Source organism: Caretta caretta, chromosome 21, assembly GCF_965140235.1.
Source record: "Caretta caretta isolate rCarCar2 chromosome 21, rCarCar1.hap1, whole genome shotgun sequence".
NCBI lineage: Eukaryota > Metazoa > Chordata > Testudines > Cheloniidae > Caretta > Caretta caretta.
In genome coordinates, this window is record NC_134226.1 from 10,934,240 (window position 1) to 10,962,133 (window position 27,894).

General features: G+C 52.9%; 1 protein-coding gene across 3 annotated transcripts in view; it reads left to right on the forward strand.

The window, feature by feature from the left end:
- PACSIN1 (protein kinase C and casein kinase substrate in neurons 1) overlaps positions 1 to 27,894 on the forward strand; it is a 58,946-nt gene that overhangs the window by 5,601 nt on the left and 25,451 nt on the right. The window contains exon 1 of one of the 3 annotated variants that reach the window (XM_048826551.2): positions 11,603 to 11,755. The exons of 1 other annotated variant lie outside the window; for it this stretch is intronic. The gene's annotated coding sequence lies outside the window, so the exon portion shown is untranslated. Of the gene's footprint in view, positions 1 to 11,602; positions 11,756 to 18,069; positions 18,089 to 27,894 lie in introns of those variants that run through there. One more of the 3 variants, XM_048826555.2, reaches the window with a different exon arrangement.

Sequence of the window (27,894 nt, forward strand, 5' to 3'; positions counted from 1 at the left end):
TATTCGACATTGGTGAGGCCTCATCTGGAGTACTGTGTCCAGTTTTGGGCCCCACACTACAAGAAGGATGTGGATAAATTGGAGAGAGTCCAGCAAAGGGCAACAAAAATGATTAGGGGTCTGGAACACATGAGTTATGAGGAGAGGCTGAGGGAGCTGGGATTGTTTAGCCTGCAGAAGAGAAGAATGAGGGGGGATTTGATAGCTGCTTTCAACTACCTGAAAGGGGGTTCCAAAGAGGATGGCTCTAGACTGTTCTCAATGGTAGCAGATGACAGAACGAGGAGTAATGGTCTCAAGTTGCAGTGGGGGAGGTTTAGATTGGATATTAGGAAAAACTTTTTCACTAGGAGGGTGGTGAAACACTGGAATGCGTTACCTAGGGAGGTGGTAGAATCTCCTTCCTTAGAGGTTTTTAAGGTCAGGCTTGACAAAGCCCTGGCTGGGATGATTTAACTGGGAATTGGTCCTGCTTCGAGCAGGGGGTTGGACTAGATGACCTCCTGAGGTCCCTTCCAACCCTGATATTCTATGATTCTATTCTATGATTCTATGATAGGGGGAGAGCAGCAGAGGGATAAAGAGAATGAGAAAGACACAGAGAAGATGTGTCTACACTAAGAGCCTGGAATTGCACCAGGTCTGAATTTAGCCCTAGGTGGAAACCGCTGCTGAGACATTGATGGCCCTAAGTGGCTGGTTCCTGAACCTCTCCAGCTCGTCCCCTCACAGAATCATTTTGGCCCATCCACACACCATGCACCTGCCAGCCATGGCTGTTCCCAGTGCATTTTCAGACTCCTGAAGAACCTCTCCCACAGCACCTGATGTTGCTTCGCAGCAGTGTTTCTCAAGGGCCAGTCTGGGGACTGGCACCGGTCCCTGAGATCTCCCTGACTCCATTTAGGAAGGTAGCAGGCTGGTCCCTTGTATCAAAAAGGTTGAGAAACGCTGGCTTAGCACAAGGGATCCAATGTAGTTTCCAGGTGGAAGGCAAGGCATTGTAGGATGGAGCTGGGAGAACTGGCTGAGCCAGGGCAACTGGAATGCACCTAGCTCCATGTGCAAACTAGGAAGAAAACTTTGTAGACAGCACTGTCTGCACCAGATCTAATCTAAAGACTTTGTCCCAGGTGTTGCAACCAGCAAATACAACTGCCATTTGTGAAATGCTTACGACAGCTGTTGTGTGCCAATACAAGGGTCAGGCACGGAGATCCAGGTGCTCCAGTAGTTTGGTGCTGTGCCCCTTTAAATAACACAGTCAGGCCCAGAAGAAGAAAGAAAGGCTCAATTTTCACTCCAAGAAGCATGACCCTTGCAGTGCTCTCCGAAAGCCCTAAGGGCATCTGGGTGTGAGAGGAATCACTAACCAATTCTCCGGCAGCATAGGCTACCTTTAGGTTTCTCCTATGTGTGGAAAGGTGGCTAGTGAACCATGCTAGCTGGGAAAGGCATGACATGTGCAGCAGAGGGCCCAGCCATGCCATGGACACAGATCTGGGAGCAACCGAGCGAGGTTCTCTGCTCCTCAGAAAGGTGCGCGGTGCAGCACCCCCTGTATGTCTCAGTGAACAGAGCCATATTTCAGCAGCTTCGCAGGATGCTAAGTGCTCCTTTGCCACGCTGTAAGGTCAGGTGTGAGCGATGCAGGCAGAGCCGGGAGTTGGCTTGTCCCAGTCTGGAAGGAAACGCTTTCCCGACCAACCCGGCGACCTGCATTGCCACACAGCAGACAACCAGGGCTTGGAGTGTGCAAAAGTAAGGCCTTTTTCCTGCCCCATTCAAGCCAATGGAAGCTTTGCTGAGGGCAGGATGAGGCCAATGGCATTTTGGGATGTATAAGTAGGGGCATAGCGAGCAGATCGAGGGACGTGATCATCCCCCTCTATTCGACATTGGTGAGGCCTCATCTGGAGTACTGTGTCCAGTTTTGGGCCCCACACTACAAGAAGGATGTGGATAAATTGGAAAGAGTCCAGCGAAGGACAACAAAAATGATTAGGGGTCTGGAACACATGACTTTTGAGGAGAGGCTGAGGGAACTGGGATTGTTTAGTCTGCAGAAGAGAAGAATGAGGGGGGATTTGATAGCTGCTTTCAACTACCTGAGAGGTGGTTCCAGAGAGGATGGTTCTAGACTATTCTCAGTGGTATAAGAGGACAGGACAAGGAGTAATGGTCTCAAGTTGCAGTGGGGGAGGTTTAGGTTGGAGATTAGGAAAAACTTTTTCACTAGGAGGGTGGTGAAACACTGGAATGCGTTACCTAGGGAGGTGGTAGAATCTCCTTCCTTAGAAGTTTTTAAGGTCAGGCTTGACAAAGCCCTGGCTGGGATGATTTAATTGGGGATTGGTCCTGCTTTTGAGCAGGGGGTTGGACTAGATGACCTCCTGAGGTCCCTTCCAACCCTGATATTCTATGATTCTATGATTCTAAGCACTTAGGAAATGGGCCAGATTAGCAGCCCTGAAAATCAGAGTCCCCTGCCCATAGAGCTGATACAGCACAGGCAGGCGGCTGGACAAATTCCTCTACGCTGACTCCTCCACACACCCGTGATCACTGTGCTGTCCGCGTCGGGTACTGACTGTGCCTCCCACTTCACCTGCAATAGGTGCGTGGCTTAGAGCAGCCAAGCAGCTTGGTGGCCAGCGTGCTGCCGGGACTGCATAAAGCATGCATCATAAATAGCAACCTGCCCCGTGCGCCAGGGGAGCGGTGGGACATGGAGAGGTCTCGTGGTTACCGTTGCCGAGGCACCACCTCCTCCGCTCGCTTGATATCCGGAGACCGGCAGGGACCCTACATGAGAGAGAGGGTAGAGAAGAACGAGCTGAAAAGCAGACCTGTGATTCCCATGCTGAACTGGGGAGTTCTTCAAACTGGAACGAACTGCCCGCCGTGCGTGTCCCTCTGTCCACTGCCGCTTTCCTTTCCTTCGTGAAAAGAAATCGCAGCTCTGGATCAGCTGCGGCAGTCAAGCCCAGCATGCGACTGCTTGGTGGCCTGTGGGAAAGAAGTTTGGGGAGTCTCTGTCCAGCTCTGAGTGGGACAAAAGTTCCCACGGATAAACAAGTCTCTGCCTTCGGGACTGACTGACCTCTTTGTTGGCAGTCCCAGCAGACAGATCAAGGAAGGGGATTGACCTGCCCTCTAGCGTTGGTCCTTTCAGATCAGGGGGGAGGCCCATTGCCCTGAAATAAGCTCATCAAGCCTGACCTGCAAGCATAGGTGTAGTTTGACTTCTATATTGGGGGAGGGGAGGCAGAGCCAGCCAGGCCAATGCGGCCACACGTGGTGGGGGTGTGCAAATTCCACATCTGCCCGAGGCTTCCATTGCCCCACAACTATGCCCAGGCCTGCAAGCATCCCCAGCTCGGCATTCCCAGCTCTGGGCCTTTGTACCCGAATTTCAGAAGTACCAAGCACCTAACTCCACTGGGCATTAAGAGGAACTGTGAGCGCCCCATGCTGCCTCTGAGAACCATGCCCAAAGTGCCTCACGTTGGGCACTCAAAACCAGCACCCAAAATCAGAGGCCACTTTCAGCAATGCTTAGCCTTAGTCCTCTGGGGAAAGCCTGTAATAACACAAGGGGGCTGGAACAGATCTTGCTTCCTAACATCACTAACATGAGGGGCCTGGATTTTGGCCCAGGCATTTGACCAAGAGTCCCTTCGGAACACAGGAGAAGCTGTACCCAGCTGTAAGGCCTTGTATACGCAGGGCCCATTGTCTCACTGACGGGCGCTGCGAGGATCTGCACTGCACTGGCATTCTGCGCTTTGCAAGTATAAACGCTGCCGGAGCGTGATGGAGTTCATTTTATTCCCGTCAGCCACTATGACACACAGGCCGTGGGATGCCAGGGCCGGATGGTTTGTGGTACTGGGGAGATAATGCTTACAATCTCGCTCCAGACTGAGACTTCCAAACTCATTGCACGTGTGATCTAACCCGGGCTTTGACAGCTGAAATGTTAGCACTGTCCCTCAGCACTCCTCTGCGTCCCAACACGCAGGGATATTTGCCTTCCTTGAGTTTTCTCCCCCCCTCGCTTCTGCCAGTGGCAGCGGGAACTTCAAGCTGAAAAGTCTGACTGCAGCCATGTTGGCAGCATTTTTTGCAAAGTGAGGCTGGAACCTGTTGGTTTGTGGGAGGGCAGGACCGTGGCGCTATAAGACAGGCATTGGCGAATCTGCCAGCCCCTTGCCTCTTTGGATCGGTACTGACCTAGGTCAGCCTGGTGCTCGGAGCTGCTTTTGGACAGCACATAAAACGGTGTCGTGACTGCCCGTGATCATTAACGATCCCGTGGCACTTTCTGCAGGAGTACGAGTGCTAATCCCAGCATGCCACTCAAATTCCAGTTCAGGCCATCCCGCTCTGCTTCCCGTAATGGACAGCATGATCTCACTGCATGTGCTAAACTGGCGTTCTGTATTGCTATATGTGGTTAAAAAGCATTTGCATCCCACCCCAGAGGTGGCTGCATTTCGGTGGGGAATGAAGTGCCTTCTATATCCCTCACTTGTTTCACAAGGGAGTTATGAGACTAAACTGCTAAGTGCTTAGAGATCCTTGGAAGAGAGATGCTATAAAATGTGCTAAAAACTTTCATTATAATCGCAACTCAACAGCAAGGTATCCTGCCCATCCTCATACATAGGACAGACACCCCTATCTTCCCACATCCTGTGTGCCTGTTGCTCAATTGCCATATATGGGCCTGGAGGGGAGGTGAAAGTTATTAATTATGATTTATTTGTATTGTGGTACTGCATAGGCGTCCCAGTCATGGACCAGGACCCCATTGTGCTAGGCACTGTACAAAAATACAGTCCCTGGCCCCAGGAGCATCCGATCTGAGTATTATACAGCATGGGTAAAGGGAGAGAGTTTATGTTTGTGTGGAAATGGGAGTGGGCAGGCTGGGGCAGCAGTGCAGTCTAGTGGATAGTGCATAAACCCAGAAGTCAGGAAACCCATCTCTAGCCCTGCTACACTGTCTGATGCCTGGTGAGTTCCTTTACCTCGGTGCCTATATTTCTCCCCCTATGCTTGCTGATCTACAGCTTGAAAGCACCCATAGAAGTGCTACGTATTATTACTGAGGGCACAATTAAGTTTGACAGGGCAAGAGTGGCAGCCTGTTATAGAAAGCAGATAGGAGATGGGGGTGAGAGGGCAGAGTTAAGGTTAACTGAGAATGCCCTGCTGCTTCTGTGATTAATTTCTCTGTGCTAATTTTGCATTCAAAGGATTAAAAAAAAAAAAAAACTTTTGCTGGAAAGAAACACATGCAAACTTCAAATGGGAGTCAGGCCCCTAACCTGCTTTGGCCACGAGGCACCAACTTGCATCTTTAGGTGCTAAATACCTTTGTCAACCTGACCCCTTAAGAAGCAAGCAGTTTGCAAACCAAGGGCTCAGTTCACCATTGCCCTGCACCTTAGGCAATCATTTTCACCACTGCAAAGTGTGTGCAAAACGCTGCCATTCTGGTGGACATCACTGCACAAGGCCCAGGCCAACAGAACCTGAGCCTAGGGCCCCCCCAGCGGGAATCGGTAGCAGAGCTGAGATCTTGGGCAACAAGGGAGTTTCTTTTCCAGCCCTCACAAACACAGAGCATTCCACAGAGCATTGTGCAGCCAGCCAGTTTGCCAGAAAAATCGAGTCCTTTATGTCCCAGGCCGTGCCCCTTCCCCGGAAGGAGCTCTGGAGGATGCCTTTAGGGCCGGTTATTAGCAAACAAAAGGCAGATTGTTTTGGTGGGAGCCAGGCTTCTGGCAGCACCTGCACAGTGCCGGAGCCGAGCCGGAGCCCTTCACAATGGCTCGCTTTCTGAGTAATCGCTGCAGCGGGCCCAATTATCCACTGTTCCTAATTAGAGATGCAAATAGCCCTGCGTTTGCATTTTTGCTGCAAGAGGGAGAGGGCTCTTGGGATTGGCAGCTGGCTGGCTGTGCACATCCTTGGCTGGAAGATGGAGGGGGCTGGGGGAGAAGGGCAGCAAAGTCCCAGAATGACCCAAGGGGCCCGAGAGTCACCCACAAGCGTGATCTGCCCCTGGCCTGGGTGCAGTACAGAGCTTGCGCAGCCTTCGCCCTTGGATTTATGGCAAGCTCTGGGCTGTGTTCTCTTGTCTCCTGCCTGCAGGATCAAATGGGAGCCAGAGCTGAGGGTAGCAGAGATGGGAAAAGAGTCAGCCCAGATCATCTGTCACTGATGTCCAGATCATGCATCTCTTAGACAGTCTAGGATGGCACGTTTGAAGAATAAATCAGATGGGTGTTAGAGAGACCATGCAAGGTTCATTATTTGGTGTCCTCATCACTCCTTCCCTTCTTCCCTCCCTGATCCATGCACCCAGACAGCCAGCAGAGCCTGACCACCAATGTTAAACTGGGGGTTGCCTTACAGATCAGGGCCTGCCACTGGGCTGGCGTTCCCTGTGGGCTACACGGGTCTCAGAAGCTGGAGTATGAACCTCCCCCTCCCCCTCTCCTATCCTGTCTTCTTAGGAAGCTGACCCAGTGACAGGGCTAACGAGGAAGTTGTGCGTGAGTCACTGTTGGCAAACAAAACAAACCCATCCCCACCCCTTTGGTGCCTGAATTCCACCTTCATTAAGTAGGTTCCTTTATGTGGCAGCCCCTGCCCCAGCCAGCCATATGTTCGTAACCTGAGCACCCCTAGGAGCAGCTAGTTTTGCCTGAGCTTTTGCAAGTTGCCAAAACTCTGGGATTATGGCAGTGCTGGACCCCTGCCTGCGTGGACACCAGGATTTACTCATACAATTCAATAGGTGCAGTGAAGGCGTCCCATACAGTTCTTTGCCGTCTGTCTTGAGCTGCAGCGCCCCTGCAAGGCCAGTTCCAGAATCCCCTCCCCAACAGATCTGCCAACACACCTCACTCCTGCCCTGCAGCAGCCCCTCCTAAGCCAGTCTCGGGCCCTACCACAGGCATGTGCCAAGGGTTGTAGACTGGGAAGGCATCCTCTGGGAGAAGGGAACTGGGCCACAGCAATACCCAGGAGAGGAAAGCCTGCTCTGAGAAGGCTCATCACCCAACCCTAAGTTCTCCTCCTGCTTCCTGACGAGGTGACAGACTTCTGCTGCAAACCCTCGGTCCTCCTCCCCACAGAAGGTTAAATCCATGAAGCCGGAGACACCCAACAGCAAGGTGCAGTCTCCCAAGCCAGAGGCTGTGGAATGAAGTGGCAGCTGTATGGCCAAATGGCAGGGAGGTGTGCAGCCCCTAGGCCTGACAGTTCCAAGTGGAGACATGGAGAGTGAATACGAAGAGTATAGCACAGGGAGGTGGACTGAGGATCCAATCAGTGAGGAGAAAGCTCCGAGCAAACCCTGCGTGGCCTGAGCAGTGACATTCCCCAGGAAAGTGATGATATACACGTAGCCTCTTCTGCCCAGCACTGCTCTTTGTCTTGTACCTTCGTCTCAGATCTTCTGGCTCTGCTGGTCCAACGGAGCATTTGCCGGCCTAAGCAACCCACCTATGGGCAAGGGAACTCCATTCTACTTTGCCTCCTGTCTCGAACTGGCCGATAACTTCTCATTTCAGAATCTCCATGGCTGGTGATGGCGGGAGAGGCAAATAGAACCTGGTGGAGTTTGTTAAAGAATTTGTTAAATCTCGCTAACCTTGGGTCTCTAACCCAGATCTGTAACTGAACCCACACGCTGTCAAGTTTGCAACATCACCTCATGCCCACCAGGGACTTCACTGTAGTATCTGGACAGCAATAGTTATGGGCAACAGTATAAAACCCTAAGCTAAACAGATTCCTTGGAATAATGGCATTTTACATTTCTAAAGCACCTTTCATCCTGAAAGATCCTCAACTTGAGATTCGCTATATGCCGAGTGCTGCTGAAATGCAACCACCTCTGGGGAGGAGAGTAGCAGCCGGGGGCAAGTGCAAGTCAAGGACACCGGCTTGTCTGCGTTTGGTGTTTTGTGTATGTTGAGTGGATGACAGCCTGAGTGTCTCAGCTGAAATAAGGAGGGTGGGAAGCAGCAGGCCAGCTGAAGGGTGCTGAAGACAGAGAGGACCGCTCATTAGGAAGTCAAATGTGCTCTTCGGAAGAAAGATGAGACTGCGATTGAGAAAGGAGCCACACAGGACCCGGTTTATGTTCTTAGGGCAGCTTGATCTTAAAGCTCCTGAACAACAAAACAACTCCGGCCCTCTGAACAGCTTCATTATGGCAGGTTCTATTGCTCAGCCTAAAAGGCCAGCCTCTTACTGGCTTTAATTTCCTCCGTACCTCCCGTTAGCCAGGCAGGAACATGAGAGAGAGGCATTAAAGCAGCTTTAGAGCAGAGGGGACATTGTCCCAGCTCCTGTCTGCAGCAGAATATCTTCCCTGCATGGGTCTCAGCCCCTCTTGCCAGGATTCACCCTGCCACTAGGGTTAGCCCCTATGGCCCAATCCCAGCCTGGTGTACTGGCTCCTTGTTTGGAAGATGGATTCTGTAGGCTTCTGGCTGAGTCTCCTTGCTTCTCTTTTGAGCCTCTTGGCCCCTCTGTGGGCCCCTCTCCTTTGGCTGGTGAAGTGGGCTGGCTTGACATTCCTGGATGCGCAGCAGCAGGGCAAGCTTCCCCAGCAGCACCCCCTGCTCGTGTGCTGGCCTGAAGGAACCATCTCTAGAGCTCATCACCATCATCTCAGAGACTGGCTAGAGGACCGGATGTGATGATCGGGGCACCCGTGCATTGGGATCAGGACTCAGAACCACCAACCTCACTTCACACAGGCTACCAAGCAGTGATCAGATGGTCATAAAATTTCCTCAATACCAGCTTGATCTGGATTCACACTTGCGATTTAAAGAGACAAAATTTTCTCTAGCCTATTACCAATCCCCTGAGCTATGCAGGCCCCTTTTCACCTGCCCGGGCCTGGAGAAGAGGAACCAGTGTTGCTTCCTCTGGCACATGTACCAGGTTATTCACAGGAGGGGCTGTTGTTTCCTGCATACATTAGCATGCCTTAACGCAGATAAGTGACATCAGTGATGAGGCTGCATCAGATTCTCCGAAAGGATGGCTCCGGTTTGGGTCTCCCTCAGCAGCGCTTTAAAGGCATCTGATGGGTCTTTATATCTGCAGCAAACACAGGGCTGCCCACTGAATAAGGCTCCTCCTGCAGCCTGGCTGCTGATTCCCATGCAGTAGGTGATATGATCCCTATTTACAAGCTACACTGTAACAGGTTTCAGAATAGCAGCCGTGGTAGTCTGTATTTGCAAAAAGAAAAGGAGGACTTGTGGCACCTTAGAGACTAACCAATTTATTTGAGCATAAGCTTTCGTGAGCTACAGCTCACTTCATCAGATGCATACTGTGGAAAATACAGTGAGGATATTTTTATACATACAGACCATGAAAAAATGGGTGTTTATCACTTCAGAAGGTTTTCTCTCCCCCCACCCCACTCTCCTGCTGGTAATAGCTTATCTAAAGTGATCACTCTCCTTACAATAAGAAAAGGAGTACTTGTGGCACCTTAGAGACTAACCAATTTATTTATTTATTAAGTCTCTAAGGTGCCACAAGTACTCCTTTTCTTTTTGCAAATACAGACTAACACGGCAGTTACTCTGAAACCTCTCCTTACAATGTGTATGATAATCAAGGTGGGCCATTTTACCTTAATTATCATACACATTGTAAGGAGAGTGATCACTTTAGATAAGCTATTACCAGCAGGAGAGTGGGGTGGGGGGAGAGAAAACCTTTTGAAGTGATAAACACCCATTTTTTCATGGTTTTCTCTGGCACCTGTTCCAGTAATCTAAAGAAATGCAGCCCCAATGCACTCAGCACCCAGTCTCCAGACAGGATTGGAGACAGGCCCTCAACTTGGACACCCCTGCACTTTGGGGAAGCTTGGCTCCAGGCCCAACTCTGTTTAAAGTGGATTTTATTTATTGAGGGAGGCTCCCTCTCCAAATATTGCCCCTGGCCCTTTCGCTCCAATCTGGGTAGCCCCAAAGGAAGGAACAGGCAGAGGGGATGTCACCCGCTAACAGTGAGGATGCACCACTTGATGCTCCATTTCCACTCATCTGGCTTCCCACATGGAAGACTTTAAGATGGAATCCCTACCCCTGGAGAGAGTTTATCCCTCTCTGCTCCCTTCCCGGCAAGATCTGATTAGAACTGCAAGCCAGACACAGAAGCAGGGCAGATTGTCACTGAGCGAGCTCTCTGGCGAGAAGAGAGTTCTGGCCTACCAGCATTAAACAAGGAGCCCAGATGCCTGTTCAGCCCTATTGCCTGGTGCCTAGCACATGTGCACTTGGGATTCCCAGCACTGACTGTAAATAGGGCACGAGCAATGCCTGCACTCTCCCTGGAGAACGAGCGTCTGGGACAAAACTAACCTGATGTTGCAGCGCCTTCCAACCGTAGAAGCCGTTGACTAGGTCTTAACGCTAACAGCCACGGTCAGGCAGAGTTGGGGTGCTCCCAAAATGCTGAGGAACACAGCAGGGTTTCTAAATTGTCTCACTGGTGTGAGGTCCAAGCTCCCCCCCTTTTAAGGCTGATTGCATATATATTTAGCAATGCTGATGCACCATGAGGATCATGAAATAAAGTGATGACCAGGGGTCAGACGAGGCACTGGATCAGTTCACTGTGCTTTCTCCATGGAGCCATTTGTTAAAATGCCTTCGGTCACAGGTGAAAGGCATTTGGTGGGTCTCAGCCTAGCCCTCCGCGAGCCTTTGGCTAGATCACAAGAACTACGATGCCCTCTGGGATAACTGGGCAAAGCCGGCAGTCTCTGGGCAGAATAGGCCCATGGCTGGAATAGCAGAGGATGCTGAGAGTCAGCATTAAGGTGGCATTCGTAGGGCCGTGCGGGCCCAGGACTGGTACAGCAGCTCAGGACAGACGTTGAGTAGGGCAGCCAGAATGTCAGGGGGGAGCACGGGTCATGAATAATGTGCACAGGCAGAGCTCCCCGTCTGTCCAGATGTTCAAGGAGGTGCATGGGTAGAGCTGCATAAAGGGAAATGTGCAGAGTGCCTGGCCATACCCGGCGAGCCATTCATCCCTTCCTTACCAGGGCTCGAACATTCAGCTGATTAGTGCAGCCCAATGAACCCAAACAGGTCAGAACCCCGCATTCCATCCCCCTCCATTTGTCGCTGTGATTGCCTGAGCGCGTGTTTCATTTGTAACTCCCGTGTCTGCACACGCAGGCCCAGGTGAGTGTGAAGGTGGCGCGGGGGGGGGGGGCAGGGCAGGGCAGGGCGAGCCTGGTCATACAGACACGCTCACCGGTGCACGCATGAGGGCTGTGCACCGGCCCGTGCTCATGTGAGCGTACACTTCACACAGGCGTGGGCGGGTGTGAGCAGGAGGGTCACACGCGAGTGCACGCCCGCCAGTGTGCGGGTCTCCGCAGCTCGCGTGACAGTGCCCAAGGACGCACGGCGGATGGCACCGGTGCCCGCGGGGGGGGGGGGGCGGGGAGGAGGGGGGGGCTGGAGGTACTGAGCATTACCCAGTTGCCATGGAAACCAGCGGCAGGAGGAGGTGGGCGGCTGCGGGAGGCGGCAGGGAGCGCGCGCCTCGCCCGCAGTCCTGGCGCGGCTGCTTCATTGCGAGCTCCGCCGGCGGACGCAGGAGCCTCGCGCCCGGCCTTGCTTCCCGCCTTGCACCTGTCAGCGGGGGGCGGCTGCTCTGTGCACCGACGGGGACGCCCCAGGTAAGCGCCTGGCCGCCGGCAGGGAAATGCACCGCCCGCCCCACCCCAGCCCCCTGCGCGCCGGGCTGCTGGCCGGGGAGCAAAGATCCCTGCGGTGCTCGCTGCAGGCGGGACTTGGGGGGGGGCAGGGAGCTGTCCCCGTGCAGGCAGGACCCGCTGTGCTGCAGCTGGGCACCTTTCTCCTCCTCCCCCCTCCCAAACTGGAGATTGGAGGGGGCAAGGCTTGGGCTTTCGCCTGCAGCGACCTCCCTGCGTGGGTGATAGTTTTGCAAAAGGGATGCTGCATCTCCGTCGCCCTCCCGCTCCCTGCGGCTGGAGGGAGCCCCGCGCCTGGTTCCCACCTGCCAGTTTCTACCTGCATCACAGGAGCGGTGGCCAGGCTGCGGTTCAGGCATCGCGGGGGAAGGGGTGGGCAAGGAAACCTGCTAAGGTCAGATCCCCCCCCCCCACCCGCCCCGCTCAGCTTCCCAAAAGCGTGTTCCCGGGGAAGGGATGGGGGAGAGCGGGTCCTAAGAGGAGATGGAGCAGCTTGCAGCCCTGGGGAGGGGGGATCTGGTCTGGCACCTGGTAGGAAGATGCTCGGAGGGCTCCTGGTTTCTCTCCCTGAGGGTGGGTGGTGCAGTGGCTGGTATTCCCAATTATAATCATAAATATTTTGCTGCATTACTGATCTCTCTACTCAGGCTCTCACTGCACTATCTTCTGTAGAAGACACATCCCTCCTTCATTTCCACACCCCCCCCACGCAGTTACCTTCATCCCTTACAGCTCTTCCTGCACCCTGCCTTCCTTTTAACCATGCCCCTAATCCTCTCTGAACCCATCCCAGCCAGCAGCCTCTGGCCAAGGAAGGTTTGGTAGCAGCCCTCTCTGAGCTGGTCGTCACCCCTCAAGCAGCCAGCAGGGGTTGCAATGAGTAGTGAGGTCCCCTGCCAGGGCAGAGCGGGCTGGCTCTGCCAACAGCACTTCCCAGCCCTTGCCAGGCTGGCCCAGGGAGCAAGAGGCCACATCTGGGAAGCGGAGCTGGTGTGAAGCCCAGAGGGCAGGACACAGTGTTACCCAGAAGGCCCTGGGTGTTCAGCCTGCTGCACTGAAGCTGAACAGATGGAAGGTCCCCATTACAGTGACCATGTTCATTCCCGCGCCACACAGAGAAGGGAGAGCCCTGGTTTGGACTAATCGGAACGGGGGGCCTGTCCTGACTGCGGCATCCTAGAGAGGAGGGAATAGGCCAGGTGCTTACAGAGGAGGGTCTCCGGGCTCCAATTCACGGGTCTGGAAGGGTAGTGAGAGCAAGCTGGGATCCTCTCAAGCTGCTTCTCGCCCTGCCACGGACTCGCTGTGTGACCACGGGCCAGTCATGTCACTGCTCGGTGCCTCAGTTTCCCCATCTATAAAACAGAGATACTTCCCTCTGTCACAGGGGTTTGTGAGGATTAACCGAACCCTGGCCCCTAAACCTGCCCCTCCTTCCCCATCTCTACTAGCAAAGCTACTATCATCCCTGCTCCTTCAGACTCACAGCACTCTTCACCTTTCCCCCCCTTTCCCTCCCACACTAACACCATCAGCACCAGATTCCTACACAAAATCCCGTCCTGCCCAGGCTTTGTCAAACAAAACCCTAGTCCAAGCCCTGATCTGTCTTTCATCTCCACTACTGCAGCCTCCTGCCTGCCCTGGCTTTCCCAACCCCAGCCCATCTGGAAGGCAGTTCTGACAACTTCCAGCCCCATCTCAAATCCTTACGCTGCTTTCCCCTCACCATGGCCCTTGTCCTAACCTGCAACGCCCAACAGAATGCATCCCCTTCTCACTCCCTGACCTCGTCTCCTTCGACTCCCCATTCGATCCTTTCACTCCACAGAAAAGCAGCTAAATTAACCACCCCGCAGTATTCTCCTTCCACCCACCTCAGCACCATCTTCCACCTGTCCCCCTGCTCCTGGGCACCCACCTCCCCTTCCTGACTTGATCTGCTGTGCCTCCAATCTCTCTTTGAAATAGTGGGCCTGATTCCCCTCACCCTTACGCTGGTGTAAATGAGGAGTGAGGCCACAGGTCTGCACTGGGGGGCAGCGAGAGCAGAGTCAGGCACACTTTCCTGGTGGGGACACCAAACCCTCTGAGTCTGTGTGCATGAAGGAAGGTAAAAAGAGAATCTCCAAGCTGTGATAATGTGGCCTAGTGGATAAAGCATTGGACAGGGCCTCAGGAGACCTGCGCTCTATCCCTTGGTCTGCCACTAACCTGCTGGGTGACCTTGAGCAAGTCCCATCCCCGTGCCTCAGTTTCCCTATCTGGAAAACGGGGAAACTGATACTTTGTAAAGTGCTTTGAGATTTACTAACGAAAAAAGTGCAGTACAAGAGCTAGGTATTACTATTATACATCCAGAACCACCACAGTGTTGCCAACTCTCAATTTTATCACAAGTTTCACGGTATTTGGTGATTGATTTAAAACCCCCAGCTGCTGGAGTCATATGATTTCTTGAAACTCTTAGCTTATTTTACAATGAAAAGTAAGTGTTTAGCCCTCCTGGTTGCTGAGAAAAGCTTGAAAACATGACCCTTAAAGTCTCAGAAACCAGAAGACAAATAACCAGAAACCACATATTTGTTTTCCTAAATCTTGTGATTTTTAAGTTGGTCTCATTTTTGGGGGGCCTGACTCATGTTTGGGTTTGGCAATACTACTTCATTTCTCTGCAGCCCTCACCCCGAGTGTCTGTGCACATCTCTGGTGCATCTCATCATCACTTAGACTGTAAGTTCCTCTGGACAGAGGCCTTGTCTTTCTTTGATCTGTGAAGTGCCATGCACATTTATGGAAAGATTGCAAAGAGCTCTGAGGTCCCTGGAAGAAAGCGGTGGTAGGTCTCCTGTGTTCTCAACAATAATGCTTAACCCCGGGGAGAGCAAGGAGAAGATGGATCTTCTTTTAGAGTGTGCAAAAAGTAAAAATGTTTTGTAGCCTCCAGGAGTTTAAGAAAATTCTTGTTGTTACCATGCTGAGTTTGTGGCATTGCTTCCAGTGATGCAGAGTGTGGGGTGGGTGTATGTGAATGCACAAACACGAGATTTAATGTCACAATCCTCGCACCTGGAACTAGGGTACATGGATCTCATGGAAACAGCTGGAAATCTCTTTAGAGAGTGCTATAGCTTAGGGAATTCTCTGTGCCTCACAAACCCTGCCATCATGAAAGTGATCACCTGGGATAGGGACACAATGAAGTTCCCATGATGAAGACATGCTCCTTGGTGCAATACTAGTGGGTCCCATCAGACTGCCGTGGGTTCATTTAACTTTAATTAGCCTCTTTGTCAGCAGTTTCAGCAGATTGCCCCTGGTGATCCCTTTCAAGTCAAAGTGCATTGGCAAGGCCGCACTGGGGAAGCGTGCCCTGATGCTGCCCATGCCGTACCTGGTTCTGTGATGGGAGAATCCGACCCTCCAGGCTTTCACCGGCATAAAAAGGAAAACCACACCAAAGAAACCAGCCGCAGTCTGGCCATTGAAATTCACTTAGGGTGTTAGGGGAGAAGGGATGCTCTGGGGATGCTTGTGAATTAATCCCATTAACAGAAAAGCTGCACCTCAAGCCCCTTCCTTGCCAGTCCATGCTGATCACTCCAGTGGTTATAACTCTGCCCCCCCTCCCTCTAGGTTTTTCATTTAGCTAATCAAACCGAGAGCCCTGGCCTGGAGAACAAAGCCCAACCTTTGCCAAGTCTCCCACATTCAGTGCCTTGTAAATCAGGCTTGTTTTCATTGCTCTTTGCTGACATCTGCATAGCTTCCAAGGGACACATGGTGTAAGTCAGCCTAGCTCCATTGACTTCTGTGGAACGATGGTGATTTGCACCACCCCAGAATCTGGCCCTATATATTCTCACTATGTGAACTCTCTTCAGAGAAATGCATGGTACCTAAGTGGATTTCCACACCCTGCTTCTCCCCCACCCTGCCCCTAACATTGGGACAGTTTTCACTAGTGTGCACGTATAGTAATAACAGGGCCAAATCCTGCCTTTATTGAAGGTAGGGGAAGTTTTTCCATTAACTCCAAAAGGAGCAGGTTGGGTCCCAAGGATACAACTGTGAGCAGGTCCCTTTCCCAACCTGCTCCAAAGCAAATCCTTCATGGTACATAGCGTCCAAACTCACCTCCTTCCTAGGCTTTGGCTTAATTAGCAGTTAGACGGAAAAGCTCTGCTCAGACCTTCACCCAGGCTTGGTTGCTTCTCTCTTGAGGTTACTCAGCCCACATCCTAGGTCCCCTCTCTCAGAGACCCTCTTCTATCTGCCTTATATACAAGTGGCATATAGAGCCACCTGCCTCTGTGTCAGCCGACCCACTAAATCTTTTCCCAACACGATCAATGCCTGCTAAAAGGATAGGATGACTCAGCCAGCTTGTTATAAACCCCTTTGTATTCATAGAGCACCCTTCCCCAGAAGGATCCCCAGGGACCTGGGCCACCGCAATCCCAATCCTGAAATTGTTGTACGCACAGAATTCCCATAGACTTAGAGACGATCAGCTGCAGGAATGACCATACATGTAGGAATCTGTCACCCACCTCTGGGGTGGGGCACAGCAGCTGTTTAACAGGACACAGCAACACCACACAACAGTGCATAGGGAGGGGCCAAGAATGATCTGCCCATTTGAAACTGGAGGGAGAATGTAGATCATTGAAGGGGACCAGGATGCCAGGTTAACCCTGCTCTTGAAAATGGCATAGAGACAAGGGGCCAGGATTTGTTTTTGAGACACCTCCAGCAGTTCAGCATCCTCTAGGACCTTGTGGAGCCCTGGGTTCAGAATGAACTCCGAGCAGCACAGCATCATGCTGGGGCAGGGGGCTCACTACTGACTCCGTGCACAGGGTACTGTGAGCTGTTTCTACCCCACATTGAAGCCCATGGCTCTCTGCTCAGCCTGGCAGCTTCAGAGCAGGCTCTGAGCACTAGAAGCAGATGGCCAGAGGTGGGGGAGATTTATCCTTTAACTCCCAGCCTCCATCTTCCTCTTTCCCTGTTTTATTCTCCGCTGCCCTGTTGGGCTCTCTCCCCCCCTCCCATTGCTCGTGCCATTTCACTGCTCAGATTTAGGTTTCGTCTTGTGGAAGTCACTACACATAGGGCCATTTAGCTCATTTGCCAGCTGTCAGCCAGCATGATGGAACCGCTGACACATAGCTCTTCCCTGGCTTCGTGAGCCCAGGCAGGGAGTTCTCAGAAAGGCAGAGATGCTGGCGTGGGCAGTCTCTCACCACGAGTGTCTTTGGGGAGACTAGAACGGGCAGTGCATCTCCTTGCTCCTAAAGGACCTGCATCACAGCCCATTGCTTTCATTAGGCTGTGGATAATGCCGTAAGACTGAAGAGTCCCACACTGAAATATGAAAATGGAGGGCCAAAGCCAGTGCTGAGCAAACCTCTTTTGGGTTTAGATGAGCCCCTAACTGTTCCTGATCCAGAGTCCACGGCCCTCAATGGGCTTGGGCTCCAGGTCACCTGATACACAGCACCAGTATGTGGGGAGCCAAACAGACAGGGTAGCCATGGGAAGTGAGGAAGGGAACAGGGCTATAATTCCAGCTTACCTGTTTTACCAGGCAGGTCACTCAGAGTAAAGCAGCTGTGAACCATAGTGATACTTCTCCCAAGGGAAGGGTGCTAAGAGCTGGAGCTAGGGTTCCAGTAGCCAGTGGAACAGTGATGAGGGGAAAGCCCAGCAGGAATCCCAGAACCCAGAGGAGTCCTGGACAGCAAGCCAAGAGATGGGTGTACAGCAGGGCCATGGGCACAGCCTAACGTCTAGGAATGCTGGACGGCCAACTCTGGCATGACTCGGTGCTCCCTAGACCATAAGCCCAGGGCGGATGGCTACAAGCTCTGCTCCCAGCAGAGGCCTCTGCACTGGTTGCCAGTGACTCCCCTTCTCAGGTTTCAGAGTAGCAGCCATGTTAGTCTGTATTTGCAAAAAGAAAAGGAGGACTTGTGGCACCTTAGAGACGAACCAATTTATTTGAATATGAGCTTTCACGAGCTACAGCTCAGCTGTAGCTCACAAAAGCTTATCCCCTTCTCAGGGTTGGCATTGCCTCTCTGTGCCACAGTCACGGCAGATTCCAGCCCAGACCTCTGCATTTGTGCCTCCCCTCCGCCCCCCGACTTGACGGGGTGATTGGACCCAGGTGTTTGATGGGAATCTCCAGGGTCTGCAACACTGCGTCAAGAAGTCCCACAAGAACCAGGAAGTGCAGCAGCAGGGAGCAGGGGAAATAGCAAGGACTGACCCAACCTTTCCCACCCTTAGGTGAGTCAGTTTGAATTTTAGATGGAGAACGGAGCTGCTGCTACTTTAATGTGAATCAGCCTATCCCTAGTCAAAATCCTTCACTGTTGAGCATCTTCTGGGTGCCTACAAACCCTGCCACCACGCTTGTTAGTATCATTATCTCACCCACGGATGCCTTTCCATCTGTTGACAGAGCGACAAGAAACACAGGAGTGCGTGCCCACACGGTGGAGGTTAACCCATGTTGTATGTTTGCACCTGTACAACATGAGTTGGAAGTGGGTTTTATTCATGAATACGCCTGCTGGTTTCTTTCTGAGACAGCCTGTATTTAAACAGGATAAAAATCACGTTTAGAGCTACCGGTACAGTTTTCCAGAGTGCCGTAGTGACTTTCACCCTGCCCTGTGTTACCAAGAACCCCTTTGAGTGTTCAAAGAGGCCAATGGACTTTTTAACCAGTTGTGCTGTTTGCCTGTTTTCTGCGCCCCACTCAGTTGAACCATTAAACTCAGCTGATCAGTTTCGCCTTTGTTTCTAGTCAACTTCACTTTCTTTCTGTATTGTTTATATTACAGTAGCATCTAGAGGCCACACAAATGATATCAGGACCTCATCTCGCTAGGTTCTGTACATACACATCGTGAGACAGTCCCTGATTGAAGAGTTTCCAGTCTAAGTGGACAAAACAGAGGGTGGGAGAAAGGAAATATTAGCCCCATTTTAAAGATGGGGAACAGGCACAAAGATTTAGGGCCAGATTTCCACTTGCTTAGCACCTGGCATACTCCACTCTTTTGAAAGTCCAGCCCCAAATAACTTGCTCACGGAGGCTGTGGCAGAGCTAGGAATTGAACCTAGATCTACTGAGTCCTAACCCAGTGTTTTAACCACAAAGCTCATCCTTCCTCTCTGCTGCTTGTAGGCTAACCCAATGCCGTAGTGTACATACGTATACGTACACCCAGTTTTCAGTTAAAGTAATTCAAATGTTTCTATGTAATATTAAAGCCCAACAAAATGGTATCATTTTACAAAGCCTAAATCCAAGACAAACTATCTGGCAAGGACCATTTTTCACTTGTTCCTTAAGACAGTTGTTTGTTTCTAATTTCTAAAGCTCTTAATGAGGATCCTGCTGGGAACCACCAAGTAACTAAAAGGCAACAGCATGGAGCAAATTAGCATTTCTTCTTGAGTTCATATATTTAACTAACAAATGAAGTATTTGGATCCCATATAGCCAAGTCGCAGGCACTGGGGTCATCACCACAATTTGTCTGTGTGATGTTTTGAGTTTAACCAGTGGGTAAAACTAAAGGGTTTATTTGAGTTTTCAACAAGGAAGCCTCATTAGCAGAGGTTCTCTGTGGTCTCTGTTATGTGTTTATGTGCAATTATATATGGAAGCCACTAGAGGTCACCATGTTCTGGCTAGAGCGCCCCGTGGAATGCAGATTCTAGTAAACAACACAGACTGAGCTGGAGCTTAAGCTGTGTGGAAGCCTGTTCATGTCTGTTGCAGTTTTCTCTAATAAACACCATCTATTTAAGGAGATCTGCTACTCCATATATCATGACTGTGTGGAGGTCTTGCTAGTGATCCGCAGGATTAAATATTGTGAGGACCAAACAAGGGGGGGCTGGGGTGATGGGAAGGGAAAGTAGGGTACTGGCACAGGGGACTGTAATGCACTAGTTGTGTATATAAATGCATGATGTTGGTATCTAGTGACTGGGTGGACCACATGGTACAATCTAAGAGATCTCAGATGGTACAGGCTTGTGTTTTTGGAGCAGAAGGACCAGGTTCTATTCCCATGTCCATGTGTAGTTGTGGTTTATAAAGCAGTTTGTTACAGGGGGTGTCAGTGACTGGGACATAGGCAGTCATGCCTAAGGTTTAGAGTCAGAAGTCCTGCATTAGAGTCAAGGGTCTTAACCAGAGTCAGATGCCAGAGCCAAAGTCAGGAATCAGAGCCAAGGGTCAGGACTATGTTACCTGGAGCGAAGCAAGGCTGAACTGGCATGTCTAGGAGCTATCGTAGGCATGAGCAGCTAGATGCTTTAAGCAACTAGGGCACTGCTGCTGGGCTAGTGCTTAAGAGATGGTCTGTTGACTCTTCCAACCAATCAGGTGGTTTAGCCAATCAGACAGCCTAGTACTGGCCAGCTGTGTTCGTTAGCGACTGGCTGTGCTGCAGGTGTTGATTCCTGACAGTGGTCCTAACCACTACTTAGCTGGGGAACCACTGTCACACTCACTCTCCCGTGCTTGCTCCCCCATTACAAGGGTCAGACGTTCCTCCGTGTTCCTACTCTTGGGTCACAAGTTACTGCTTCCCATTCTGCCCTTCCCAATTTAATAGTCACATAATCAGGTAGAACTAGAGATGGGCCTGAGCTAAATCCCATGTCTATTTGTCGTCTCTTGTTTTATATTTAGATTGTAAGCTCTGTGGGGACGTCTTTTTGTTCTGTGTTTGGACAGCGCCTAGCACAGTGGGGTTCTGGGCTGTGACTGGGGCTCCGGGGCGCTACTGGACATAATAAATAATAGTAATAATCCCAACACTGAATGTTGGGTTACTTGTAATTGCTTGTGATTTGATGGGAGCAGTTGGGGTCAGTGCCCCGCTGCTGGGCTGTTGCTGCCCATCTCGCCCTGCAGCACTGACTGTGATCTGTGCACATCTATCCTCCCTTGCTCGGTGATAGCTGCAGAGTTTGTGGGCTGAGCCCATCTCTAGCAGGAACTCAAGAACTATCCATCTGTTCTTACCTCCCGGACAGTGCCGGAGAAAAGCATAAGCTCCCCAGAGTGCCTGGAGAGGGTGGGAGTTTCTTCCTGACCCTTGTCAGTGATCCTCATGTGCCCTGAAGCATGAGGACTGGAGTGGGGAAGGGCTCAGGTCCAGATCCCATTGCATTAGAACCCCCATACGCAGGTTGAAGGGTGTCTGTGCCTGTGGTGCCTTCTCCCCAGGCAGAAAGCTTGGCCCCATGCTCTGCCTCAATCTGCAGGAACAGGCTGCTGCCCCCTTCAGCCAGGCTCATGGCTCCTCCCTGCACAGCAGGGGCAAAGTACTTTCCTTGCAGGAGGCTGCGTTGAGACTTTTCCTATGAGCCAGTCGGAGGCTGGTGCTACCCCATTCCACTCAGGCTAGTGCCTTCCAGCCAGGAAGCTGGGCCCAGTAGCATAGGCTTGATCTGCACTCTTCCCCCTGCTCTGCATGCGTTCCCCCTCCATTGGGGCGGGGCGGGGGGGAAGCCCCATGGCACAGTCTCTTATGCACTGTTCTGGCTGGCAGAGCGTGCTGCAGGAGGAGGGTCTTCACTTTGCCCTTGGGAGGCTCTGCAGCCCCTTCAGCCCAGCGTGTGCCAGAAGGTTAATAGCGGTTAGTATTCCTTTTCTTTTTGCAAACACAGACTAACACGGCTGCTACTCTGAAACCTGATTTGGGAGTGGAAGTCTCAGCAGAATTGGCTGGCGGTTTCTGCCAATCTCAGCTGAGGATGCTGTGAGAGCATCAGAAGCAAGATCTGATTGTTCCTTCAGACACCCAAGACAGGCAGAGAGGTGGCACCTGTAAACTAGGGAAGATGCCCCACCATTTGCCTCCCGGGGGTTTATTTATCCCTGGTTCTGGCCCATCCCATCCAGCCTGCTACACAGAAAATGGAGCTGGAAGAGCTGTTGGGCCCGTAGTTAATCGATGGGGGGCAGTAGCCTTCACCCAGGGATCTGTGTGTGGGCTGTTAATACCCCAAACACCTCCTCGTGCCCTTCCCTTTCCCCACTAGCTCTGGGTACCTCATCCCTGGCCTGCCAACCTCCTGAGCTGGGAGGAACCCCATTTTCCAGTGTGGATCCCGCCCCCATAACATGAACTCGTCCCACCGCAGCAGGATTGCCCGTAGACTGCTGGGGACCCGTCACACCAAGTGCTTCTTCCGCCAGAAACTGGAGAGGACCCAGAATTCCCACGCCCTCTGCAGCAGCCACAGGGATCTCAAGCAGGCATCGCCCCAGGCACCCCCAAGGCTGGTTCTCTGCTAACCAAGATGGGGAGTCTCTGCTCTCCGGCACAGTTAGCACAACCCGCCCCCGGGAGCTCCCGGCTCATCCCCCCGGGGAGCTCCCGGCTCATCCCCCCCCACAGGGGCGAGTCATTCCGTGTGTGATACAGACAACACAAGGGCTCTGCGGGCAGGGCACATCGTCACCTGGGTGGTGCCAGCCTTGCGAACATCCCCCCCGGGAGCACAGCTGTGCCCGCAGGCAGGAGAGAGACGTAGGCAGAGGGCTGCCTCTTTCAATCAGTCCCCTGCCCCATTCGTTTGCTGTTAAAGCCTCTCGCTGACGCTGCTGAATGCCCTCCATCCCTGAGTCTCAGCCACCCGCTCACATGTAGAAGACACAGCACCAGGATCCTTCCAGCTAAACCGCACTCCCTCTCTTCAGCGATAGAGCTGGCAAGCTGACATTTGCACACACACACAGACACACACACACACCCCAAGCCTGGACTGCAGCTATGTCTCAACAGCGACACATTATAATCACAGTGCTGATGGTAACCCGTTAAGGAAGACAGGGTAAATCACAGGCTCAGTAATGACCCAGCAGCGAATGCTAAATCACATAACGCATGGTCCTCACAGACCCTGATGGCAAACCAGTAACAAACATGCTGTGATCACAAACCCAACAGCAAACGTGCTTCAGTCACAGCCCCACTAGCAAACAAGCTGGCCCCAGACCTCGTAGCGAACACACTATGATCTCAAACCCAGTGGGTGCATTTAACTAGTGATCAAGCAGAGGATTAAAAGGCTTGAAGAGCTTAGAAACCTGCCAGTCCCCATAAGCAACAGCTCTGCCCTGCCCCCCTCCCCAAGGCATTAAAAATCATCCACCCTCACGTGCACGGTGGCTGCGTTTCTGCTTCCAACCCAGGACCCCAAGCAATAACCATCCTCCATCCGTGCAGCCCTCTTCTCCTTTCTTTCCTCATTCCCCTATGGGGTACACGGCCCACGGGTGAGACAGACTCATTCTTCCAGAGGTTGGTTCCTCCTTGGAGCCTCAAGGGCCATGCTGGGCCACTGCAGGGGTTTTTGTAATGAGCTTCTCTCTCACCCTAAGACAAGGTGGGGGAGTCACCCCTGCCCTGCTGCCTCCTTGCAGCAGTATAGCAGGGAGGCCCAGGCATTCCTGGGCCCCAGCTTCTGGAGCCAGGCAGGAAAACCCGACTTCCCGCCTTCTGTCCCAGTCAGTTGGCCTCCCCAGAGACTACCCGGCTAGGCAAATCAAGGCTAAGCGCCCTCTCCCGTCTTCCTGGTCCGTTTGGAGGCTGGGGGAACCCATGTCGTGGAGTCGGAGGGGGTGGCAGGCAGGGGGCAGGGCGCAAGGTGTGCAGAGTGGCTGGCGCTGGATAAGCAGGGAAGGACTGGATGAGCCTCTGCACTGGTTATTTCATGTAGGGCCCCGCGAACCTTGGAGGCAACCTGGCCCCAAAGGTTTGGAGAAGACTTGGGTGAGCAGCCTGGCTGAATCTCTGCCCCATAAAGGGTTGCATAGAGCTGGGCAGTATCACAAGCACTCACAGGCCCAATACACTAACACCTGCTTTCCCCCAGGGCTGGTTGAGAGTGGATCTGTAGGCCCAGAGGGGACTGGGGCTTGGGGGGCACCATGGCACTGAGGTCTGTACAGCCCCCCCATCCCAATCCCCTCAACCCCCAGTGAACTCTTTCCAGCACAAAGTCCCCCTCCAACGCTGGCGTGAGCTTTGCCTCTCTAATACATGGCCCTGAGGGGTCTGCCCTGGGGCCATACCCCCTCCTCCTGGCCTGGCTGAGTGGGGTCATAAAGGGGCCTGATGCAGAGTGGCTGGGGTGCAGACAGGACTCTGCTACTATGAGCTGCGGGGACGCTAATCTCACACAGAAATTCTGCCCCAATTCCCTAAACTGATGATTCGATTAAAGAATTGGCAGCGCGGGAAGAGCCAACAGGGAGAGAAAAATTGCAGCTCCCCCATGAGAGACCGGGAGCAGATCCTGCTCCCACATACACCAGTGTGAACCCCCACTAACTCCCTTGTCGTCCGTGCAATCACTCCAGGTGTGCCCTGGTGTCGCTGACAGCTGGACATGGTCACTGGTCACCACCGCCTTTGTGTTCGTGAATTTTGATATGGTCTGGTTGAAACTTGTGCCGAGAGGTTAGGGTATGGGGCTGGTTATGGTCCGGACTCCTGGGTTCTTTTCCTGGCTCTGGTGGCTTGTGTAAGGAACAGACACCAGGATAACTGGGGTCTCTTCCTGTTTCGAGGAGGGGAAGTGGTGAGAGCAGGCGCCTGTTAGTCAGGATCCTGAGACCTGTTTCTAGCTCTGCAACCTTCAGTTTCCCGCTTTGTAAAATGGAAATAAGGATCCTTCCCTGTTCCCCGACCTCGCTAGGCAACCATTTGCAAAGTAATTGGAGAGCCTTCCCCTCTACAGAGCAGGGCTGGACTGGCTCCCCTCAGAGCTCGGCAACAGGACTTCTAGGGCCCAAGCACCCTGAACTGGCAACACTTACTCCAGCTCCTTTTCTGGCCCAGGGAGCGTGGGGCTTGCAGTCAGTCCCACCCTGGGCAGTGCATGGGCTTGCTCCTTGTCTGTATCATTCACAGCTGCTCTCTCTGGCAGTTCAAGGTGGATTTCCCTAGCGACAGAGCCAGAGGCTACTCCCACTCCTCTCCGCTTGCTTTCCTCTGCTCCAGTTCCCTTCAGAGGGTCTCTGTTGCTCCCCGATGCCTGGCTGGGACGGGGTGGCCAGTACTGGAGGCCGTGTCTGCTCCTTCCCCAGACACTGGGAGAAGGGAGTCCCACAAAGGGGAGAGTTCAGAGTTGACTGTGAGCACTGGGCTTTGTCGTTCTCAGTGAGGATGGTCCAGGGACAGCAGGAGGGCCCAGCTTGCCTGCCTCCTTTGCACTTCAGTGGGAGTTGAGGCCATGCAGCACCTCACAGGATCAGGCCCTCCCCAGGGACAGCAGTGGCATGAAATGCTGGCTTCCACCCTGGCACCAGCTCCAGTCCATTGTGGGGGAACCCCGACGCACCATCTCCTGCAGTGCCCACTGCTGTTTCTGAGAGCAGGGCTGATTTCCACATGCCAGGTGCTGCCTGGTGAGAGGGAGTCAGGACAGCTAGGTGAAACCACTTTGCAGAAGGGGCAGTTTCTTTAGAGTTGACGATCCCATCCCAGGCATTGCAGCCAGCACTTGTAAAACGCCGGCAGCAGCTGTGGTGTGGGGATGCAAAGCGCTGTACGGGCAATGCAAGCTCAGAGGGGGACAAGCAATAGCTGTCACATCCCCTTGTGGCCATGGTTGTGCTTCTGGCCATGGGACACCGGGATAGAGCAGACAAACAACCTGTCCACAGGGAAACACCCCCAGCAAAGAACCTCCAGTTGCAGGGGGCATTCCAGGCTGCGTGTGGGATGGAGGGAGCTATCCGGGTGGGAAGGGATATGACCGGCGAATCAGGCATCTCTGCTCTACCCTGGTTGCTGCAGGGTCCTGGGGCAGCTGAATGCAATTGCACAAGGAGAGGAAGCTGGTGTGCCCACGCTACACATTCGCGTACACACCAGGTCAGGGCTCAGGCAGGCCCCGGCCGCCACAGGATCCCGGGAGGGCGGGGGGGAGAGGGAGCAATCCATCTTTTCCCTCCCTCCATTCCCACACCAGGCTTTGCACCGGCGAAGGGATGCATTGCACGCAGAGCACTGCAGTGACATGTCTGCGCGGAGCGGCTCTCTTGGGAGTGAAGTGTGCCAGGCCTGCTCACACAAATGCCCCAGCTTCCTTGTGCTGGGGAGCTGCCCCTTGAGGTCTCTGAGGGGGAGGGAGGGGCTGTATCCAAGCATGTGAGCTGTGGTACGCATGCACTGCCCATGGCAAGCTGGGTGCTACAGTGCCTGGCTAAGCACGGGGCTCATTGGAGCGTTTCTGCCAACACACATCCCCCCAAAACACACACACACACACACACACAGGAGCTCCCCCAGACAAGCGGGTCGTGCTCCCACCTGGCTTGGGCAGAGCCCCGCACTGGCAGCGAGCGCTGCGGCAGCGGGAACGCCAGCGCCCCTCGAGCGATGTCTGCCCCGGCACGACTTGACGGTGCTCGGGCCGCGTTCCCCTCCAGGCTGCCCTGGCAGACAACGCAGCCTGCCAAGTCGCAGCCGCCACAGAAACATAGGCCATCGGTTTGAATCAAGGCAGCTCTGCTTGATCCTCTGCGTCGGCTGCGGATGAATAATTCATAGAGCTCGGAAACGGAGAAGCCTTGCAGACCTGCCATCTCTCACGGCCACCCGGAGACAAGCGCTGCTCCCTCTCCTAGAAGGCCAGGCTCCTTATAGACTCCCGCTTCAATATGCGGCCCTCTTTCTGACACCAAACCTTCCCACAGATCCCAGATCTGCTACAGCCTCCCATTACAGCCCTGGGCAATCTCTCTGAGCCTCAGCTCCCCATCCGTAAATTGGGGGTGACAACTTTTCTTGTCTCTTTAGATGGTAAATTCTTCAGTCTCTCACTATGTGTATGTACAGAACCTAACACAATGGAGCCCTGATCTCGGCTGGGACCTCTAGATGCTACCGTAGTACGCACAATGGCAATAGCAACTGCAGCATCGGGCCCTGGGATGCAGCTCTGGGAGAAGATACATGCCCCAAGGAGGACAGGATAGAGAATAGAGAAATAAAGGCAGGAAATATGGTGAGGTTCAACGTGGAAAACGCAAGAACTAGTCCACGTGGGGCGATAAACGGAAGCAGTAGAGCCCGAGGGCCCCGGTCAGGATCAGGGTCCCATTGTGCCGGGCGCTGAACAAACACAGAAAGGAGACGAAAAAGGAGGGAGAAGCCTGTAAGTGGAGAGGCTGAAGGAGACATAAGGGTGATAGTGGACGGTGTAGTAGACATGATCTTGTAATGCAACATGGACTCCTTGTGGGCTGCATGTGCAGGGGCATCATGCCAGGGGACAGAAGGTACCGAAGGAGCTCCTTGGTATATGTCTCTGATGAGACCCCCTGTAATGTTGTGTTCAGTTATCAAGCTGCAATACCAGCCAGGATGAAAGTGAGTTCAGAGAAGAGCAACCAATGAGTGGGTGGTGGTGGTGGGGAATCGTGATGAGCAGAGATGAAGGGCCAGGTCCTCAGCTGACGTAAATCGGTGTAGTAGCTCTGTTAAAGTGGAGTTTTGCTGATTCACACCAGCCAAGGATCTGTCCCTGTCCCTGTGAAGCTAAAAGAGCCAAATTCATCTCTGGTGCAGCTCTAATGGGCTTACAGCAGACATGGATTTGACTCAATACGTAGAGCTTGGCTAATGGAGAAACATAACCATCTATAGGAAACGGGTCAACGGTGGGAAGGGAAGAAGTTTAGGATTAAAGGGAGAGTCACTAGGACTCGCAGGATGGAATGAAGAGAAGGGAAAATGAGGCTAGATCTTAGAAGAGAAAGACTAGGAACATCTATGAGAACGTGGTTTGGTCTTCTGGGGTGGGGTGGAGAGGACTCCATTGCTAGGGACACGCACATAAGTGGGTCAGAGAACTGGGTATGGGTTTGTTCTGCGTTTGTACAGGACCTCATTCCATGGGATCATGGACCATGACTGGGGCTCCTAGGTGCTGCCCCAGAACAAATCATTATAATAATCATATAGTCATTTCCTCCCATCTCTGACTTGTATGAGCTGTGGCCTGGTCTGGGTCCTGGTGCCGGTTCCTACCAGTCTCCTCTGATG